Raw genomic sequence first — 23,414 nt, forward strand, 5'->3', positions numbered from 1 at the left:
AGCTGAGAAAAAGTTAAGAAGAGACAATGAGTGTAGGGTGCAAATTGTCTCCACAGTCCGTCTCCTCATTGTTTAGCAATAAGCACAGGTACAAGGAAGAATACAAGAATTCAGAGATTAAATATAAGTTAGGACAAACCAAAGAGTTCCCCACATGCTCTAGAGATGTTTTTTACTACTTTCTGGGTAACAGGATCCCTTCTATTGTTTGTCCAGTCAACTTAGGTCTCTTGAAAGTGGGTTGAAGGCCAAGTAAGAACATTTGGAAAAGTCGTCAAGAAAAAGGCAACATACTAGTATTGGAATGAATCACAATATAAAAAAATAATAATCATGTTGGTAAGACGCTGTATCTGTATTAAAGTATGCATAACCCCAAAGTACAACTGTGCTGAAAACCGAAGCATTCCTCCAAGCATCCTGTAGAACCTATCATTGCACCAGTAAGCCTGTACCCACCAGCTCATGAGTCCAAGTCTCCCTTTATAAAGCACACCTTGCTCAGGATCAATCAATGATTAACTTAGGAACTGGAGAGACTGAACCAATATGTTAAAGATATCAGCACCAATACTGATATAAGATAGAGCATATAAAGGATCAGTTATCTCACAACCTACTCCCTAGCAGATATTTCTGGAGAAAAAAATGAAAAAATAAACATGGCAGTGAGGTATTTTCATACTTAAAAAATAAAAATCATTTAAAAACAAAATATAATTGTTGGAGAATTTATGAATATTCCGTTGATATTTCCATCTGTCATAAGAAAAATCAGCCAAAATTTATGTTATTTATTTCTCCCTTAGACTTTTAAAAACTTTTCACATGGTATAATTCAAATCAGTCATTTTCCAGATTAACAGGTAATCTGGGCTATAGTTTCTGCATTTTGTATGTTAATAAGTCTTTTAACTACCTGAAAACCAACAGGATGAAGCAGATATATTTGGCTATAAAAATTCAGGAATGTAGGACTAGAGAAATGCTGGGATCTGACCCATGAAAAGCCAAGGACCTCTCTGAATGGTCACCAATGTTTCCAGAAGTACCATATGTAATATGTCAGATAACAGAATGTGACATCCCTAACATCCAAAGATGGCAAATTGGGCAAATGGACCTATACAGGCATGCCCACCGCCATAGAAATGTTGACAAAAAAGTTTGCATTTCTTTCCATCTGTATCTCTCCAGACCAGTCTATCCAAAGTCTCACTGGGCAAACTGAGACAACTAAACATTGTCATTATTTCAGTACTCTGATTTTCACTTAGGAAATTCTTGTTGTTACTTATGTTCAAAGTATTGTATATCTATTAAAGGATTTTTGAATAGCAGCAGACAACAAATGGTGATTAAAACCATTAAAATGTAATAAAGCAGAAAAAAATAACGTCAACAGTCTTCATATTGCTGCAACTGTACACCAATAAATATACATCACACTAAAAGCATATGTCCCAGAAAATAAATAGTAATAGAAATATAGATACAAACTGATATTTTATTAGCAGATTAAATATTTGCTATTGATAAATGATAATCCTAATAGGAAAAATCAGCATATTCCAATAATAAATATGTCCAGCTAGAAAAGGAATTTAAACAACTAAGGGACTTAAAAAATAACACATTTTCTTACCTTGAGATATAGTCTAATTAATGAATAGATGGTAGTCCTAACGCAAGAATCAGAACATACAAAAAACAGAGTAATGTCCTGTTCTTTTCAATACTGAGCCTGCAAAGATAGATTATTATAACTATATTCAAATTAAAAAAGAAAGTGACTATTTGAGAGTACACATCAAGCTCTTATGTTCCCAGAAGGTTTGTGTTGTCAGGAAAATAGCATGACTTTCTCACTATGAAGGTGTCATTTGCATAAAGATTTATATATAAGTAAACAAAATGAAGATAGAAGGCAAATAGGACAGAGTTACAGTCTACTCCTAGATTGGCTTTCTTCAATTTTCCATTTATCTTAGAAGCTTCTCTTGTTCTCTAATTGTATGTCTGAAGAGAATCTTTGGTACAATTACTTTCACTTATTCTCTAAACTAAAAATGTAAGCCATTATGTACATTTTTTCATAAACAAATATCATAATGGGATTTAAGTGTTCATCTGAACTAGTTTTGATCTTTCTGCAATGAGCTTAGAAACCAAACAAATAAGTAAACAAGCTGTAACATATGCAAGAAATATGCACAGGAGAGATGAAGTGTGAATCAGACAGATAAAGAAAAAAAAACTGAGTTAAGTTCATACATTGCTAAATAATAATAGTAATAGACACAAAAATCCATGAATCACATTTACTTTAGCAAACATTACTAGGAAATGGGACTATGAGTAAGTGGGCTGTTCTCAAATACGTCCTATTATTTTCCAGAATCATTAAAATAAGGGTGAATTGTTATGGATTTTTCATGAGGTAGCATTAGACTGCTGCTAGAGCTGCCATCTAATAAAATCATTGATTTGCAACACAGGAATACTTCACACCCAAGGAGGTGTCTGCTAATTTATCACACCAGCAAGTTCATTGTTTTATTTGAGAGAAAACCTTTATAGAATATCAAGGGAGTTCATAGACAAAAATGTACATTTTCTTGTCCCTCATTTTTTAACACAATATAAAGGCCTTTTCTCTATTTGTCCTAATTTATTTCCTAGTGCTTTAATGAACACATGGCTTATCCATTTGCTGGTTTTTGCCACTGTTGTTTGTTACTTCTTGGGATGGAAGGCCCAAAGTCTCAGGCAAGACCTAAGTGGCTTTGGTGAATTCACACATAACCTAATGATTTGGCAGATTTGCTGTAGTTTAAATACCACCTTTGGGACAGAAATGTTCCCAAAATACTAATTCCTCTACTCACAGGCTCTCTTAGTAAACCTTGATGAACTGAGGTACAGGACCTCCCAACCATGTTAAATTCTCCCATAGGTACTTACTTTTTAAATTTATTTGTACTATATTTTTTCCATTGCCATTTATCCCCCTTATACCTTCTTCCACATCCACCCACCCCCTATACCCACAATCACCACACTATTGTTCATGTGCATGAGTCCTTCTTCTTTTTTGTTCAATCCCTCCACCCCATATACCATTCCCCTCTCCAGAGCTGTCAGCTTGCTTTATCTATGAGTCTGTCTCTACTTTATTGTTACTCCAGTTTGTTCATTAGATCCCACAAATGAATGAAATCATATGGTATTTGTCTTTCTCTGACTGCCTTATTTCATTTAGTATAATGGTCTCAAGGTCCATCCATGCTGTTGCAAAGGGTAAAATTTTCTTCTTTTTCATGGCTGAATAGTATTCCATTGTGTAAATATACCACAGTTGTTGTATCCACTCATCTATTATTGGACACTTGGGCTGCTTCCAAATTGTGGCTATGGTAAATAATTCTGCAATGAACATGGTGCATGTATGCATATATTCTTTTGGATCATTGTTTGGGACTTCTTCAGATATATTCCCAGAAGTGAAATCACTGGGTCATAAGGCAGTGCCATTTTTTACTTTTTAAGGTAACTCCATATTTCTTTCCACAGTGGCTACACCAATCTGCATTCCCACCAACAGTACAAAAGAGTTCCCTGTTCTCCACATCCTCAACAGCCCTTGTTGTTGGTTGATTTATTGATGATGGCCATTCTGACCAGAGTGAGGTGTTATTTCATTGCATTTTTAATTTGCCTCTCTCTGATAATAGTGATGTTGAACATCTTTTCATATGTCTATTGGCCATCTGTATGTCCTCTTTGGAGAAGTGTCTATTCAGGTTCTTTGCCCATTTTTAATTGGACTGTTTTTTTAGGTTGAATTTTATAAGTTCTTTATAAATTTTGAATATTAATCCCTTATCTGATGTATCATCAAATATGTTCTCCCATTAAGTGTGTTGTCTTTCTATGTTTTTGATGGTTTCCTTTGCTGTGAAAAAACATTTTAGTTTGATGTAGTCCCATTTGTTTATTTTTGTTTGTTTGTTTCTCTTGCCTGAGGAGATAAATCAGAAAAAAAAATTGGTTACAACCAATGTCAGAGATTTTTCTGTCCATGTTTTCTTCTAGTATTTCCATGGTTTTGGGTGTAACATTTAAGTTTTTAATCCATTATGAACTTATTTGTGTGTGACATAAAAGGTGGTCTAGTTTCTTTCTCTTCATGTACCTGTCCATTTCTCCCAACTCCATTGATTGAATAAATTATCTTTAGCCCATTATAGGTACTTGCTTCCTCCATAAATATTAATTGCTTATGAAGACATGAGTTTATTTCTGGGTTCTTCATACTGTCCATTGATCTATGTGCTTATTTCTATGCTAGTACCATGCTGTTTTGACACTATGTCCTTATAGTATAATTTGATTTAGAGAGCATGCTTCCTCCAACTTTGTTCTTCTTTCTCGAGATCACTGTTGCTATTTGAACCTTTTGTGACTCCATATAAATTTTTGAAATGTTTGTTCTAGTTCTGTGAAATACATCATTGGTCTCTTGATATGAATTGCATTGAATCTTTATAGATTGCTTTGGGCACCATGGACATTTTAATGATGTTAATTCTTCCTATTCTTGAACACAGTGTGTGCTTCCACTTATTTGTATCTTCTTCAATTTTTTTCTTCAGTGTCTTATAATGTTCCAAGCACAGGTCTTTTATATCCTTGGTTAGATTTACTCCTAGGTATTTTATTCTTTTTGAGGCAATTTTGAACTGGATTGTTTTCTTAATTTTCCTTTCTGATAGTTCATTGTTGGCATATAAAAATGCATCTGATTTCTGGATATTAATTTTGTATCCTGCTACTTTACTGATTCATTTATCTGTTCTAGTAGTTTCTTGGTGTGATCTTTAGGGTTCTCTATGTACAGTATCATGTCATCTGCCAATAATGACTGTTTTACTTTTTCCTTCCCACTTAGGATACCTTTTATTTCCTCTTCTTGTCTGATTGCTGTGGTTAGGACTTCCAGTACTATGATGAATAAGAGAGGTGAAAGTGGACATCCCTGTCTTGTTCCCAATCTTAAGGGGAATACTTGTAGTTTTTGCCTGTTGAGTATGGTACTGGCAGTGGGCTTGTCATATATGACCTTTATTATGGTAAGGAATGTCTCCTGTATTCCCACTTTGCTGGGAATTTTCATCATAAATGGGTGCTGGATTTTATCAAATGCTTTTTTCTGCACCTATTGATACAATCATGTGTTTTTTATGCTTCTTTTTGTTTATGTGGTGAATCACACTTATTGATTTGCAAATCTTGTACAAACCTTGCATCTCCACAATAACTCCCACTTGATCATGGTGTATGATCTTTCTGATACATTGCTATGTTTAGTTTGCTAACATTTTGTTGAGGATTTCAGTGTCTATGTTCATCAGAGATATTGGCCTATAATTTTCTTTCTTTGTAGTATCTCCATCTGGTTTTGGAATTAAGATAATGCTGGCCTTGTAATATGTGTTTGGGAGCCTTCCTTCCTCTTAAATTTTACAAAATAGTTTGAGAAGGAGAGGTGTTAGTTCTTCTTGGAATGTTTGGTGAAATTCACCTGTGAAGCCATCCAGTCCAGGATTTTTTTTATTGGCAGTGCTTTTGATTACTGCTTCATTTTCACTAGGTGTAATCTGTCTGTTCAGATTCTCTGATTCTTCTTGATTCAGTTTTGGAAAGTGGTATATTTCTAGAAATTTATCCATTTTACTCAGCTGGCCCAATATGTCAGAATATAGTTGTTTGTAATATTTTCTTACAATCCTTTGTATCTCTTCGGTGTTAGTTATTATTTCTCCTCTTTCATTCCTGATTTTATTTACTTGGGTATTCTCAATTTTTTTCTTGATGCATACAGTTAAAAGTTTGTCAATCTTTTTTCTTTTCAAAGAACCAGCTCTTGAATTCATTGATCTTTTGCATCATTTTTAGGCTTTATTTCATTTATTTGTGCTCTGATCTTTATTATTTCCTTCCTTCTAATCATGTTAGGCCTTGTTTGTTTTTCTTTTTCAAGTACCTTTGAAAGTAATGTTAGATTGTTTATTTCAGCTTTTTCTTCTTTCTTAAGATGGGCTTGTAATGCTGTGGATTTCCTTGTTGTGATTGCCTTCCCTGTGCCCCACAGATTTGGGGTTGTGTTCTCATTTCCACTTTTTTCAATACATTCATTTCTTTTAATTCCTTCTTTGATCCATTGTTGACCCAATCATTGTTTAATGAGAAGTTATTCAGCTTTGATGTCTGAGCATTTTTAAGTTTTATTCTTTTAATTGATTTCTAGTTTCATTACATTGTGGTCAGATAAGATCCTTGATGTAATCAAATCTTAAATTTATTGAGGCTTGCTTTGTGTCCTAACATGTGATCTATCCTGGAAAATATTCCATGTGTACTTGAAAGGAATGGATATTCTGCTGCTTTGGGGTGAAATGCTCTGTAGATAGCAATTAAATTTACTTGATCTAGTGTGTTATTTAACACTGCTGTTTCCTTGTGGATTTTTTTTGTCTGGAAGATCTATCCTTTGAAGTCAACAGGGTGTTAAAATCCCTGACTATGACTGTTTTTCTGTCGATCTGTTCCTTTATGTCCATCAAGATTTGATTTACCCATTTAGGTGCTTATATGTTGGGTATGTAAAAATATTTACTAGGATTATATCCTCTTGTTAGATTGTTCCCTTTATCATTATGTAGTATCCTTCTTTGTCTCAAGTCTATTTTGTTGGATATAACTCTTGCTACCACAGCTTTTTCTTTTTCCTTTCCACTTACATGAAATGCCTTTTTTCCATTGCTTTACTCGTAGTCTGTGTGTGTATCTTTCATTCTGAGGTGGATCTCTTGGAGATAGCATACATATGGGTCCCGTTTTCTTATCCATTCAGCTGCTCTATGCCTTTTGATTGGTGCATTTAAGCCATTTACAGTTAAAGTGATTACTGATAGATACACATTTATTGGCATTTTATTTTTTAACTCTTTTCCTCTATTTCTCCTTCTTCTTCTCCATCTCCTCCTCCTCCTCCTCCTCCTCCTCTTGCTCCTCCTCCTCCTTCTTCAAGCAAGCCCTTTAACATTTGTTGCAATACTGGTTTGGTGGTAACAAACTCCTGTAGTCTTTTCTTGTCTGGGAAACCGTTTATTTCTCCTTCAACTTCAAGTGATAACCTTGCAGGATAAAGTAGTCTTGGTAGTAGGACACTTGCTTTTCACCATCTTAAATATTTCATGGCAATGCCTTCTGTCCTGAAATGTTTCTATTCAAAAATCATATAACAGCCTGATGGAAGCCCCCTCTAGGTAACAAACTTTTTTCTCTTTCAGTTTTTAAGATTTTTCCCTTGTCTTCAAGCTTTACCATTTTAACTATAATGTGTCTTTTTGTGGCCTTCTTTGGCTCCATCTTTTTTGAGACTCTCAGTGCTTCCTGGACTTGTATGTCTTTTTTCTTCAACAGGTTAGGGAAGGTTTCAGTCATTATCTCTTCAAATAGTTTCTCTGTCCCTCGCTCACTCTTTTCCTTCTGGTATCTCCATGATGCAGATATTGTTATGATTCATGTTGTCTCAAAAACTTTTTTTAAAGTCTCAGTTTAAAAAAAAAAACACTTCTTCTTCTTTTCCTTCTCCCCCCCTTCTCCTCCTCCTTCTCTTCCTCCTCCTCCTCCTCCTCCTTCTTCTATGCTTGGGTGTTTTTTTTTCTACCTTGACCTTCAAATTGCTGACTCAGTCCTCTGGTTCATCTAACCTACTGTTTATTCCTTCCATTGTATTATCTATTTTAGACACTGAGTTCTTTATTTTTGACTAATCTTTTTAATGTGATTTCTATGCCTTTTTTAATGCTTTTGAGCATCCTTACAATCATTGCACTAAACTCTACATCTAACAAATTGCTTGCCTCCACTTCATTTAGTTCTTCTTCTGGAGAATTCTCTCATTCTTTCTTTTGGGGCCTGTTTCTTTGTCTTCCTATTTTGGCTGCCTGTTTGTGTTTGTTTCTATGCATTAGGTAGATCTGCAAAGACTCTGGTGCAGTAATAGATCAGACACTGTCTGTGACTGGCCCTGGGCAACCTGTTTGAAGCTATCAGTAATTCATAACAGTGATCTCTTGTGATCTGTTGTGCCTAGGTGTGTGCAAAACAAACCAAGCTGAGCACCAAGGCCAGTTTTTACCAGTACCAGGCTAGGGGAGAGAGTCAGCTGAAGTCTCAGAGATCCCAGAGATTCATTGTGGCCTTCAGGCTATCTGATAGGCTTAATCAATGAAAGTGCCTCCAGCTATATACCTCAGCAGCCTCATTTAAACTCTATAGGATGGGGTGAGAAAGATTTCTGTGGGAGGAGCTATTGCTTCCCCTCAGGCTGATGCTACATGGATGGGAATGCTCTGCCCAAGAAAGGTGGCTTCTGCAGTATGGGAAATGATTCCGCATAGGGATCCTGGTGGCTGACCCTCAGCTCTCTCTCCAGAGCCATCAACCCAACTATCCTCATGTGACTCTAGTGTGTTTGGACCTCTCTCTGCTGGAGCCCAGAGTAAGTGGCTCCAAAAAGTAATTTTTAAAAAGGCTCCCTGTGGCTCTAGCCATCTCTCCCTGGTAAACAGATATCTTGCTGCTTTTCATAGCCAGATGTTATTTGACTTCCTTTTCCAGTTCTGGTGCTTGAGCCTGGGGAGCCCAGCTTGGAGTTTAAACCCACACCTCTCAGGGGAACACCCCCAACCTCTGAAATATCCCTCTAGAACTTCAGCTGCTACCTGTTGGAGCCCAGTCAGCCCTTTTACTCCTCTACACTTCCTAGTAGTCTCAAAGTAGTGATGTGTTTTTATCTGTGTGTCCTTGGCTAGCAGGCTTCTCTCCAGCTAGTGCTCAGTTGGTTATTCAGAATGATTTTTCTATAATTTACTTGTAATTCTAGTTTGGCCCTGGGAGGAGATTAGTGTGGCATCTACCTCCTCCACTGCCATCTTGGATCTCTCCCAATTGTTTTTTAAAAAGTGGGGTATAACATAAGAGTTACTGTTTGAAAGTGTAGAAACCAGTGATTTTTAGTCCATTAACTATGTTGTAAAACCATCACCACTATCTAATTCCAGAATATTTTCATCACACCAAAAAGAAATGCTATTTTTATATGCAGTCAGTCTCAATTCCCACCCCGCCCCCCATCTGCTTGCCAGCTCATAGCCACTTCTTTTCTGTATGAATTTCCCTGTTCAGGACATTTCATATAAATGGAATAATACATTGTGTGGCCTTTTGTTACTGGTTTCTTTCACTTAGCATGATGTTGTCAAGGTTCATCCATATTGTTGCATGAAGCATTCCTCATTTCTTATTAGAGCTGAGTCATAATGTTCCATTAGATGGCTAATCAACATTTGTCAATCCATTTGTCAGTTTATAGGCATAAATTATTTCCATTTTTTGGCCATTATGCACAATGCTGTTATGAACTTTCATGTAAAATCCTAATTGGTCTTCAGGGTCATGATCATAGACCCCAGACAAGCATCATGGGTTGACCAGCATACTGGTAAAGTTGAAACCACTATTTATTTTTTATATACTTCTGAGTATCAATTATGGTCTTTGACAACATTAAGTATTAGGTTTTGGAACACAAATTATATTTGCTATAACTGTAATAGAAGTTGGTGGTTGCTTAATTTTCTAAAAGTGTGTAGGTGTGGAAAACAATTGCTGTATTTTTGATGCTTTGAATCCTTACATGTGAGACTCCTGAGCTGATCAGCAGTGAACAAACACAATTTCAATGTCCTATGCTCACTTTTTCCAAAAAGGCTAGAGCTGCTAAAAGAACACAGGCATGGGTAATCATCTTATTGAAGCTGAGAAGAATGAAAAGTTGCCAAGAACAATTTTAGACTTTGAGGTGGGGTTTGGAACTTTATTTCTTTGGATTAACAATGTGCAAGGACATGAGGACATTTTTACATTTTAGCGTTTTTGGACTTTAAAAGAAAGGTTTTGGATTTTAATTTTTCAAGATTTTAATCTTTTAAATATATTACTAAAAATTAATTAGAGGAGTTATACTTAATTTTGAAGCATCACTATATGTTGACATAATTTGGGGAATATTTTAATTAAAGTTGGGATATTTAATTTAATTGTAATATCTTAATGTTATTTAATTTCATTGCAGAAACTCTGAGAGGCTATATTGGGAAATCTAGCTAGACATAATTTGAGATAGGAAACATCTTTGAATTCAAAATCTAATTCTTTCAGCCAATTCTTTCCAACAAAGGTCCAAGAAACTCCCAGAAAGATCAACTAATTAGAGTAGAAGGGCAGTTGTTTTTTTCATAACATTTTTTTCACTATGGTGAAGATATATACTATAGTTACATGTTAATGGTGTCTCATGTGGTCATTTTTTTGAGGACATGTAGCAAAATAGTGACCCACATTTAGAATACATGTTTAAGAAGCAACATAAGACAACTCTTCTATTCTTCTATTCAAAGGTAAGGGCAAAGTACAGGCAATGATAGATATGTTATCTCTTACTCTTTCATCTGGGAGATGGAAAGTTTCTTTTGCTGTAGATTTTTTAAGCAGGTAGATTACAAAATTATTAAAATGTGAAAAAAATACAATTGAATGCTTTAGCTGAAACTTTGCTACTTCCATTACTAGTTGTACAATAATGGTGGTTAGACTTGGTCCCTAAGTGTTTTCTCCTTGGACCAAAGCAAAGGATAAAGTTGGTAGTGTGGGCCTTGAGATCTCTACTTGCAGCACAGAAAAGACTTTCGGGACCCAGTATGTTCCTTATGTCCCTGCACTTCGCACAATAAGTGGGGTTTTGCAGAAATCCCCCCTTTGCTGCTGAAAATACCCTCCTCTGCAGAGTGAATTACTTTCTTATTCCTGGTGTCATATCAACTTGGGGCAAGTTTGTGGTATGAGGTTGAACCTGTTTCTAGCTTCTGTGTGGAAGACATGGTCCTCACTGTTTTGACTTTCTTGAGCAGGCTGTCTGACTCTTTTTATTTATATCTAGAGAAAAAAGGTCTTAAGCAGGTCAATATCAAAAATTATGGGGTTAAGGATTCAACCAAACTAACCTGGCAGGTCCTAATACCAAACAATGAGGACTTCCGGCCAATATGGAGGTGTAGGTAGACACACTGTGCCTCCTCATACAACCAAAAGAAGAACAACAGCAATTTACAAACAACCAGGACTGACAGAAATCAAACTGTATGGAAGTCCGACAACCAAGGACTTGAAGAAGACATATGCATCCAGACTGCTAGGAGGGGTGAAGACAGGCAGCAGGACAGAGAGGATTGGGCAGAGAGGACTCACAGTAAGGTGGTGGCTGGTGGACTGGCGAGGTGGAGGATTGCAGACTGGGTGGTCCCACATTCCCAAGCAGATAAACCAGGAGAAACAACTGAGGAGCTGGATAGACTGCACAACCCAGGGCCCTGGGCCCTGTTTTGTGGGTCTATATCCAAAAAAACGAAAGCAAACTAAGCAAACAACTAGAACAGAAACAGAAACACAGAAAAGGAGAGCACATGGAGGGTTATCAACAGGGAAGTGGGAGCGGGAGAGAGGGGGAAAAGGTATAGAGAATAGTAGCATAGATGGTAGGTCGAAAATAGAAAGGGGGAGGGTAAGAATAGTATAGGAAAGGTAGAAGCCAAAGAACTTATATGTACAACCCATGGACATGAACTAAAGGGAGAGAATGTAGGTGGGAGGGGGTGTGCAGGGCAGAGGGGAGTGAAGTGGGGGAAATGGGACAACTATAAGAGCAAAATGAATAAAGTATAATAAAAAATAAATAAAACCTACCCCTGGCTGGTATAGCTCAGTGGATTGAGCTCGGGCTGCAAACCAAAGCATTGTAGGTTCGATTCCCAGTCAGGGCACATGCCTGGGTTGCAGGCCACGGCCCCCAGCAACCGCACATTGATGTTTCTCTCTGTCTCTCTCTCTCTCTCTCTCTCTCTGTCTCTCTCTCTCTCTCTCTGTCTGTCTGTCTCTCTCTCTCTCTCCCTTCCCTCTCTAAAAATAAATAAATAAAATCTTAAATAAATAAATAAAACCAAACAATAATATTTCAGGTACAGATAACCAGGCAGAAATGAAATCAGTGGCGTTTCATCTAGCACATGCATAAATCTTCCAGGAATTCACCTGGATCCCCCAAACTGTGGTCTCTTTGAAGAGGGGCAGGAGAAAATCATTGCTGAAGGCTGTCATCCACTTGCCAGGGGCTAAACAGTTCTCATTGTCTAAGGAGACTTTTCAGTTCTGGTGCTTGTGATTGGACCAAGTTCCCTCTGCCTCCTCGGCACAAGCCCCAAGTGTCAAAGCCCTAAAGCAGGCCTGACACTGCAGGCTGGGCCTGTGACAGCAGATGTTCTGGTCACCTTCATGCCGGAGTCCCACACCAGCTGAAGGAAGCATTTTTCCAGGGCTCCAAGGAGCACAGGCCTCCGCTCTCTCCCACCCCTGGGCATAGCCATTCTGAACACCTGTTTTTCTTTGTAAATTCACCTAACTCACTCTCAAGAGTGATTTCAAAGAAGATTTTAAGAATCGGTATTTACATGGCAATTTTATCTCACAGTATCTAGTTTTAAAAATGTTATAGCCTCTTTAAAAAAAAATGCCTGGCATATTTGATCAGTCAGTGAAGGGTACTCAGCCCATCTACACATCCAATCTAGTAGTGTGGGGAAGCTCACCTAATTTTTTTTCAAAATGGATTAAATAAAATGTTGCACAATCAGAGCATAACATTCTACCTGGTAAGTGTCCACCAGATGCTGGCTTTTATTCTCATCAGCCACACATGACTGTTGCACACAGTATACTCGACGCTTATGCAGCACCCTCTTGCTCTCTCTCCCTTCCCCAACTCTTTTTTTTCTTTCTCTACTATTTTATTGCCATCCTTCCTGTGCATGATTCTACCAGGCAACTAGTGCAAATTTGTAAATTAATCTTTTATTCCTATAAAATAAGAAAGTATTTCCTGTTAAGTATTGAAGTGTATTATTAAGTTTAAGTGCAAATTATTAAATTACATATCAATTGAGACTAAGAGGCCCTATCTGCTAATATAAATGCATATCACCTGATTATCATCCCTTTAAGCTTCACGGACTGACCGCCCAGGGTGGAACCAGCCTGCGTCTATAGCACAGAGCAAGGCCTGCTGTACATGAGAGCCCCACAGCATTTTCCTAGTCTAGTCCACAAAATATGGGGCACTGGGGATGACATCTTAGCTCATGCTCACCTTATTTCTTTATTTCTTTGCTCAGTCAAGAAATTTCTGGAAAGAATAAGATACCCCTTTCTCTAGCACTGTGTTGTGTTTCCTGGAAGTAAGCCTGCTCTTATATGGACTCTCAAAAATCAAGTCACATGCTGTTTCTGGTAGCTGGACTGTGTCTCAAAGACACTTGCCAATTACTATGTCAATACTTAAGAAATGCTTTAGAGCTTTTCCCATGAATTCATTGCCTTAGCATTCAGACTTAGGATCTGCCTCTGATTCAAATATCAAAGAATAATCATAGAAACTAGTTTTTCAGGAAATTGGAATTTCTTGGCTGAAACAATGAATCTGATTTTCAAGGAAGTGTTTGCATATTAACAACATTCTAAAAGCATAAAGAGGTTTTATTTGGGTGTTTAAGAACATCAAGGGAGGAGATTGTTTAAGGTAGGCCTGATTTTGGCAATGAGTCTTTAACATATAAAAAAAGAGAGAGAAAATATCTAGTCTTACTTCTCTATTACCACAAGATGGCATCAATTTCCCATTTTTAGAGTTTGGCATTTTGCTGTTTTAGAGTTTTTACATTTGTTTTCCACAGTACGAGGTTATGGGTAAGATTTGGCTATAACCTTTGGATGAAATCACAGACTGTAAAACTGGGGTCACTGCCTTAAATAAGATCCCACAGGTGGGATAAGATTTGTGATTTGCATATCTTGTGATAAGCAAATATTGTGATTCGCTTATCCCACAGCTTCAATGTAGAGGGGTGACACTCATGAATAAGGTGGAATACTGCAGTAATTTTGTTCACAAATTTTAAATTACAAAGTAAGTTCAAACTCAAAACCACATATTGGCCATTTTATTTGCCTTTTCTGATACAAACCCATCAGATTGTGTGTGCGTGTGTGTGAAAAGAAAGAACAACATGACTACAGTTATCTACATGCTATTCAGTACAAAATAATAAATACTGGAAGTAAATCTACATGTTTCAAATCCAGCTGTGTATCTATGTTACCCATGATCTAATGCATTTACTAGTTTGGATGTCCAAGCTCCATAAGCAGAGCTGACTGAATTTCCGTTATCCCATAAATGCAATTTGGATTCCTCAAAATGACTACAAAACTGCATTGAGCTAGACATTCTATGACCACATTTTCTGAGGTGTTGGTTTTTAAGGAATTCTGCATTGTAACCTTCTGTGTCAATTTTTCATTGCTGAGACTGACTCCTGGTGGGTGTGGGACAGGGCCTGACAATGATGAGGTGGCATCAGATTAAGCATGTCTGTTATAATTTTATCTTCTGCAGCAGTTTACAAGTGTTAGGACATCTGCTCCAAAGGACTCAAGGCAAAGGTGTAACTTGTTTTCCATTTAATTAAATAGTTCACAGGTAGCTTGGCTTCCAGGGCAGTTGGATTCTGGCCCTTCATGCTCAGTTTCTCCCATAACATCAGGTTTCTACCTTTCCCGGCTAGATATTTCTTCTCCTCAATAGCCAATCCCTCCACTTGTATTTTAGATTTCATCTTTCTGTTCTTTCTCCAGTTCTTTACAATAGTGACAACCCATTCTCTATTTTCTAGCTTCAGGCTCTGCTTCTCATTGAATCCCCCCATTCACTTTTAAGTATGTCAAAGAGTCAGTCTTCCCCTCCAAAGTCAACTGAGAGAAGTGAGCAAATGCAATGCCTGAGAATAACTTTATGCTGGGTTCTCTGTGAGGCACTAGAAAATGGTTATGTTTTATTATTTATTTATTTTTCCTGTTTTCTGTTCCTTTTTTTGGTAATTGTTGACCCTACTACAGGTGTCCCCTATCTTCTCTCCATTGGAGCCTCCCTGACCACCACCACCCAGGCCCAACTGCCCATATCTCCCAGCCTTCACCTCATTGTTGTCTGTGTCCATGGACTATGCATATATGCACACATGTTCTTTGACTAATCCCTTCCAGTACCCCCATCCCCCTCTTCTCTGAGATCTATCAGTCTGAGAACAGTTAAACATTAAAGAGTTGAGCTGAGACCCAGTTACTCCAGGACACTCTTAGATAATCCTATATTCAAGTCAAGGATTCTTCTGGAAATTTGCCAGGTGACAGTCTTCCTTCATCTGAAAAGACATGAAATTGATAAACTGCCACTGGTAGTTCTGAGGCTACAAGGCTCTGTGAGTCTCTCAAGTGATAGCTGGTCAAATAATTCTGACATTTCATTTATGGTTTCTGCCCTTTTTCTTCTGAGAGTTAGAAATCCAACCCATCCCAAAGTTATACAAATATTCATGTATTCTTCTTTCATTTCTAGACTTTCATTTAAAATGTAAATCTTTAATCCATGTGGAATTAGTTTTGGAATAAATATTTTGGACCTTATTTTTCCAAATGATTAGAAGATTCTTTCAACATTTCCCTTGAGTAATTTGTATTTTTCTGCTGATTGTTAATGGTTTCTGGGTTTTCCCTACCTTAAAGACTGCCATCCAGAGAAGATCCTTTTGTATCTGTCACTTTTCTCAGACAAGTCATAAAATAGGACGTCAAAGGACTTTGTAGCATTCAGTTTAATGATTTTAATGATAAGGTAAAATATCATTCTAAATAGTCTATTCCATTCTGTTCCAGATATTCTAGGAGTGTGTGTGTGTGTGTGTTTCATTTTATAGATTAGTAACAGGAAGTGTACTGAGTAAAAATCCTCTTCCCCAGTTGTGCAGCTAAAAAAAGATGAAGACAGTATGTGAATTCTGATTTTCTTATTCAGACACTATTTCTTCCACTGTATCCATGTGTGTATTCAGGCAGGTTCGTGCTTTATCTGTGAAGAATTAAGATCTTGTTTTTGTTTTACAATAGCTTGCAGACATGAAAAACACAAAAGGAGTGAGGCTTTTTCTGTTTCTACAGAATTTCAGCTGAGAACAATGAGTGATAGAATCCTTACTATGTTCTTAGGGTTCAGTGACTATCATTTCCAACAGTGTAAAAAGAGAAGGGTAGAGATTTATTGAAGTATTCTTTGATGGGAATGCATAGGTAGGAATGTTGTTCGCTTTCCTTTCTCCTCCTCCTGGTGGAGAGAATAGTGCATGGCTGTTGCCTTAAGAATTCCAAAGGCAAGACCATGGCTGGAGTTACCCACTTGCAGGGCCAGGTGAAAAGGCAGCAGCAGGACATACCCTTTGGGGAGTAAGGATGTGTGGTCTTCTGGATCAAATGGATATTGCAGAAATGAACTATGCTTGAGTGAACTAGACAGGTCCCGCTCTGGATGAGAGGTGACCTCAGCAGGACTGTGTGTGGAATTAACCACAGCAGGTGTTAGCTGGAGAGTATCTGCATCCAGGAAAGAAAAAAAAAAATGTCTATGGGGTCCAAGAGGAGGAATGAGAAAACAAAGTAAAGAATGGACATAACTCTCTACCCCATTGCTCTCCCTGATTTCAGTGCCAGCATTTTCTTGTTTTCACTATCAACTTCGAGCTAAATGGTTAAAAAAAACCTTTTAATTTTATTTTTTATCCTCACCCAAGGATATCTTTTTCATTGCTATTAGAGAGAGAGAGAGAGAGAGAGAGAGAGAGAGAGAGAGAGAGAGACATCAATATGAGAGAAACATTGAATGCTTGTCTCCCATTCACACCTAGGCTGGGGATCAGCATCCCGACTGAGGATTGTAGGTGTCTGGGGTTTGCATGTGCCCATGTCCAGACCAGAGATCAAACCTGCAACCTAGGTATGTGCCCTGACAGGGAATCAAATCTGCAACCTTTGGGTCCCAGGACAACCCCCTCCAACCAACTAAGCCACACCAGCCAGGGCACAACATTTAATTTTAAATGCGGTGTTTCTCATACTCAAATCTATGAGTTTCCCAGCCTAAAGGGTCAAATTGTGTTATCTAGTAGGTCAGGCTCCTGCATTAGAAGCTTTGCTATTCAGATGGTTCTTCATCTCTTCACCTTTAATACACCTTCAGGTTGATAATTTGTGTTTAAAAAGTTATAACCATTGACATTTGAACACCCTTACAATATCATATCTATAGTGTAAAATACATACCATGGACTTTAGGAGAGTCTTACCTGTCAGAATAAATATCAGACACACACAAAGTCTATCAGGGTCCATGTCTCACATTGTGAATAGGCATAATATGATTCTTCACTTTCAGTTTTGTCACTTTGTCCTGGAGTATTTGTTGTACTACCCTAAAGTTGGTCTACAACTGTAGGAAATAAAACAGGGACCCTGTGGCAGTAGATGCAATAATTCGTTCTACCATCGATGGACATCATCTGTGTATAAACTGGCATTTTTCTGTGTACATCTATGGCTGGAGATGTCCAAGAAAGGAAGGGACTGAAAGGGAGGAAAGCCCCGATGATCATCCCCTCATAGGTTGACCTCCTCTGCTCTTTTCCATAGGCACGCACAGGGTTATCCAACTTTATTTGTAGGAATAAGTACCCAACTGCTTCCCAGCATGGCCAAATCCAGAATAAATGTGGTAAAGTAATATGTGGTGCAACGCATCCTACGCTGATCTTGGATCTTATATGTGCACCCTTTTGTGCTGCCAGCCCTCAGGGCCTTGAAGCTTCTTCCTTTGGTAAGAGGAATATGGCTCAGTCAAACAAGGCAAACAGCCATAGATGATTAGAAACTTTCAAATCTCCTTTTCCTGCTAAGCAATAACAGCAGAGACAACACACAAATATATGAGAAGGAGAGATTTATCCTAGAAAAACAATCTGCTGAAAAGTTTTGGGTTTCAAAATGCTGTTAGAAAAGTGAATCAACTGGGAGCAGAATTTATGCAAAGAAAATAATAAAAGTTTTTCTCAGGGAACAAAATATTTCTTAACATTCCTGAGGTTACCCTGAAATTGTATGCATTTTTTCACATTTCAGCAGTAAAATAGGAAAGGGCCATTTGACAGCAGTTTGTCTTGGACATATTTGTCTGTGTAAGGATGAAATAGCCTTCAATTGGGTGGAAAATCTGTAAATATTATTGAAAAGTATAGATTGTAGTTATTCATGACCCATTGTCAAGTAATTGTGCAATACACTAGAATTAATTCATTTTATTACTAATAATTATTTGTAAAGCTCTCAGTATTGTATTTTCTTTTAAATACCAAAAATATATTGAAATAAAGTAAGTTGTTGTTTTTATTTAAAGTTACCACACTTCTGTTTCAGAAATATTATTACCTTCATTTCAAATAGTATTGCTAATATAGAAAATAAACTTTATTTCTTGGACAACAATCTGAAAACTTCATAATATCTTATCCCCTCTTCAACACTTGAACCTACTAGCAGAATTTTGCTCACACAGAGTTTCTATACATTGGATAAATATTTTGTCATCTATTTATACATACACATATTTTTATAATACATATATTTATATCATATATTTATCTAATATATAAACATGTGTCAACATATATTTTGTATCATATTCAAACATATATATCATATATATTTTATTTTTATCCTATATATCATATTTTCTATCCTATACAAACACATAAATATATAATAGATATCAGTTAAGGACTGAGTTTCAAATCAAAGTAATAATTATAAATGCCTATTTCTTCATTATAAGTATAGCTGTTATAATTTTACTCTCCTTTTTTACTGAGGTATAAGTAACATAAAGGACTATGTTAGTTGTAGGTGTACAACATAATGATTCGATATTTAAAAGTATTGTGAACTAACCACCATGATAAGTCTAGTTAACACCACATATCACACAGAGGTACACACTTCTTTCTTGTGATGAGAACTTTTAAGATCTACCCTCTTAGCAACTTTCAAGTATGCAATACAGCATCATTAAGTATTATCATCATGCTGTATATTACATCCCCACGATTTACTGATACTATAACTAGAAGTAAGTAACCTTGACTACCTTTACCAATTTTCCCCACCCCCTACTCCCCTGCCTCAGGCAACCACCCATTCAGTTATATATTCATTTTTGCTTTGCACATATAGGTGAGATCTGACAGTATTTGTCTTTCTCTGTTTGACTCATTTCTTTTAGTACCATGTCCTGAAATTTCATGCATGTTGTCACAAAAGGCAAGATTTCATTTTTTATGGCTGAATAACATTTCATTTTGAGTGTGTGTGTGTATGTGTGTACATATAAAATGGCATATATATCACATTTTTAACCATTAATCTGTCGAGGAACACAGGTTGTTGTCATATCTTAGCTATTTTGAAGGGCCTCTTGTGAACTGGGCTCTGGGATGGGTGAGTCTGTGTGCTAATCCTTCAAGAGCTGATCCTCAATTTGCCACAGTCCCATGGGTCTTTTAGGTGAGAACCCTGTAGGTCTTCAAATCCAGATGTTTTATAGGATCTTCTCTCAGGTTTTGGTCTTAATATTTAAGGTGCCTACTGTGGTGTATGAACCTTTCATTCTTCAGGAAGAAGCTTTGGAATTTGAGTTTCCTCCTGTTTCTGGGCTGCTGTACCTCAGCCTTTCTCACCTACTTCAATGTGGTTTCCCTATTGTTTGCCTGATTTGAAAGGGTCACACCACCAGTTTTTAGTTTTTTTCAGAATAAATATGTTTCATATATAGCTGTAGCTTAGGTGTGTTTGTGCAAGGAGAAGAGCTCAGGATCTTCCTAAGTCAACATTTTGAATTGGAATGCATTTCAGCAATTTCAAATTGTCATTCTTCTGCTTTTTTGGTTTCCACAGTACTGAGTCACTTTCCCCTTGTTTTCAAGATTCTTTCTTTTGTACTTGGCTTTCAAGAGTTTGATTATAATGTGTGTTGGTGTGGACTCCTTTGGTTTATACTGTTTGGAGTTCATTAAGCTTCTTGCATATGTAGATTGATGTCTTTCATCAAATTTGGGGAGTTTTCAGTCATTATTTCTTCATAAAATTTTGATGCTCCTTTTTCTCCCTTCTCTCCTGGGATTCCCATTGTGAGTATGTTGGCTTCATTGATCTCTTTGGCTCTGTTTGTTTTTCTTTATTATTATTCCTTTTTGCTCTTTAAACTGAATAATTTCAGTGGACCTATTTTCTGGTTTGCTGATTCATTTTTTCTGCTTACTCAAATCTGCTATTGAAAGCCTACAGTGTTTTTAAAATTTTAATTATTATACTTCCACGGTCTAGAATATCTGTTTAGTTTTTAAAATAATCTCTATCTTTTTATTTATATTCTCTATTTGTTCATGCACTATTCTAATTTTCTTTAAATATTTCAGCATATTTGAGATAAGTGACTGAAAGTCTTTACTTGTCATTTCAATATGTGTGCTTCCTCAGAGATATGAGGAATTTGTGTTAATTTTAATTTTTTTGTGAATAGCCCCAATTTTTTGCATAAATTGTAATTTTTTATTGAAAACTAGACATCTTAAATATTATAAGGTGGTATTTCAATAAATGAGATTCTTCTCCCTCTTCAGGGTTGTTGTTTTTTGTAGGTTGTAACTGCTTGTTTAGTAACTTTTATAAAATAAAATAAAATATTTGTATAAGTCTGTCATCTTTCTCATGTGTGATCTTTTAAGTCCCTGTTCCTTTAGATGTTTTTCCGATAGTGTTTTGACATGAATTTACTTAAACATTAGGAGTCAAAAAAATAAAAAGATGTTAGAGAGAGGGAGGGAGGAAGAGAGAAAGAGGGAGGGAGGAAGAAAGAGAGAGACAGAGACACAGAGAGAGAGAGAACAAGAGATGTTAAAGAAAATAAATAGATAGCCAACCACTTCCAGTCTTTGCAGATTGGCTCTGGGCTGGGGCACTCCATCAGTGTTTAACCAGGCAATTTAGACTCCCCCTTGGCCTTTACTTCCTGCTTACATGGAGCAGAGTAATCAGCTACTGAAGAAAGCTTAGATCTTAGGTCTTTTCTGAGCAGGCATCCTGTCCTGAATACGTGTGTCCAAATTCCTAGCACAGAAGAATACCTTTGAATACCTTAATTTTACAAAGAAACTCTCCAGTTTTTCATCTATGGCTTTCACTGTCTATTCTGTGCCTCAAACCGTAATGACTAGTGACTATAGATTTTTGGTTTGCTCCACAATGTTTTATGTAATATCTGATGCTTTAACACAATGAGTTTTTTCTGAAATACGCAAAACTAGGTCAGTCTTTGTGTCAGTCTTGTTTTCACATGTCATAAAAAATACCAATTGGTGAAGAAGATTGTTCTTTTTCTAGAACAGGGATGAGGGGCTCACATTAAAATGCCTTCTTTAAGACCACCATAACCACTCTTGCAGAAATGGGTTGCAACAAGGGCAAATTAAAATGCCACAAAGCATTCTATCACTTATAAGTTGCCTATTTCCACATCCAGTGTTCATTTGGTTGCTATAAAGCTTGGATTGTTTCTACAGTGCTGTCAGAATTTATTTTAACCATAGTTATTTATTTTTAAAGTTTCTTGGTGAAACAAGCTTTTGGATTTGTGTTTTTCCTCATTTACACTGATGTTACCCCAGAAAAAATTTTAAAGGATGCTATGAGTTAAATTCAGTGCCCAAAACTAACAAATTGCAGAGAAAAAGTAAATTGCATTTACAATAAATTTTGATTATAGTAAATACTTTGTTAAAACCATATTGCTTTGTAGGATTTAAATAAGAAAACAAACAAAAATAAAAATTAAAACCAGATAATTATTGAGGATAAGTGTAACATATGATATATTTGTTTCCATTCCTTCTTTCAAATTTCTGGATTTATTGGTGTAAATTTTTCAGAGGTTAGAGGGAGTGAAGTGTATTATTGGCTAGAGTGATTTTGACTAGTCACTGTGTTGACTTTCTCTAAATGACCTTTATTTTAGATTCTAGACAAGGAAAAAAGGACTTAAATTTGAATATGGAACACTGTATGAGTTTTGCTTAATTTATCAAAATGACCTACAAGAGTCTTAAAACTAGATTTCCTGGCACCCAGTTCTGTAGATCCTGGTTCAGTAGGTTTGTAGTGAAGCTACAAAATCTGTGTCTAAAAATTTTCTCATATTATTTCAATGCTCAGGCATATTTGGGTGTCACTGGAAGCAAAATGGCCAATTTTCTAAATTTTCTATTCACTTAGCAGAGAAAGCTTCAATTAGGAATTATAATACTTAAATAACAATATATAGGCTTAATGAGGAATTAACGTCCTTCTTGAAAGGTATCATGAATAAAGAATAACTTACATTGTATTTGAGAAGGGAGAGATTTTCAGATTTTATCATAAATTGATCTAATATTTGGTGCAGATTTGTCATTTGCAAGATGTCAGACAATTTTGAAATAGTTTAGAAGGTCCATACTTACTATAGAATAAAGTCCAATATGGACCATAACTTTTTCAAAAACTCTTAGTATTGTTCAAATAACTTCACTGCAAAAGAATATATATGGAGCCCTAAAATATATTTGAATAAGAGTTCTGTCTAAGGTAAATGAATGTAGGTAAGAATAACTGCATATAAGTATGTGTCAGACAGGTAGGGTGGGAATGTCTTAGAGACTGTCTAGGACTGACATCCAAAAAAAGAGATGAGAGATTCTCAGTGATAACAGAAATAGGAGCAAGAGTGTCCAAGGAACATTACAAAAGCATTCACTGGAGAGTCAGTTATATACAAACCCAGAGAAGGCATGTATTAGACCATCATGGCAGCATTGATGACCTAAGCATTTTCCTGCTCTTTTTCCTATTTTCCTTGGGCATGCATACATCAATCCAGAAACCAGGATAGCAAGGTGGAGAAAAGAAGAATATGTAATTGGAGAGAACTGGAATTTTAACAAATAGCTTATCCTATAATTTCAACTACTATGAAAATTAATCTACTGTCCTATAGTGGTATTAAACCAGTTTGTGAATGAATCTTGTATTCATTTTTGTTGCAATTCATTCAAAATCATTTGTGAACTTTTAATCAAAATGTTCAATGAACAGAACACTATAGTAACTGAAAATTTTGAAGCCTTTAACAAATTGTAATTATTGAAAATAAAGTGTATAAATAGGAAGCCATTAAATTTGTCACTAAAAAAGGGAAGAAGAAGATGAAC

Source organism: Phyllostomus discolor, chromosome 1 (assembly GCF_004126475.2).
Source record: "Phyllostomus discolor isolate MPI-MPIP mPhyDis1 chromosome 1, mPhyDis1.pri.v3, whole genome shotgun sequence".
Classification (NCBI taxonomy): Eukaryota; Metazoa; Chordata; class Mammalia; order Chiroptera; family Phyllostomidae; genus Phyllostomus; species Phyllostomus discolor.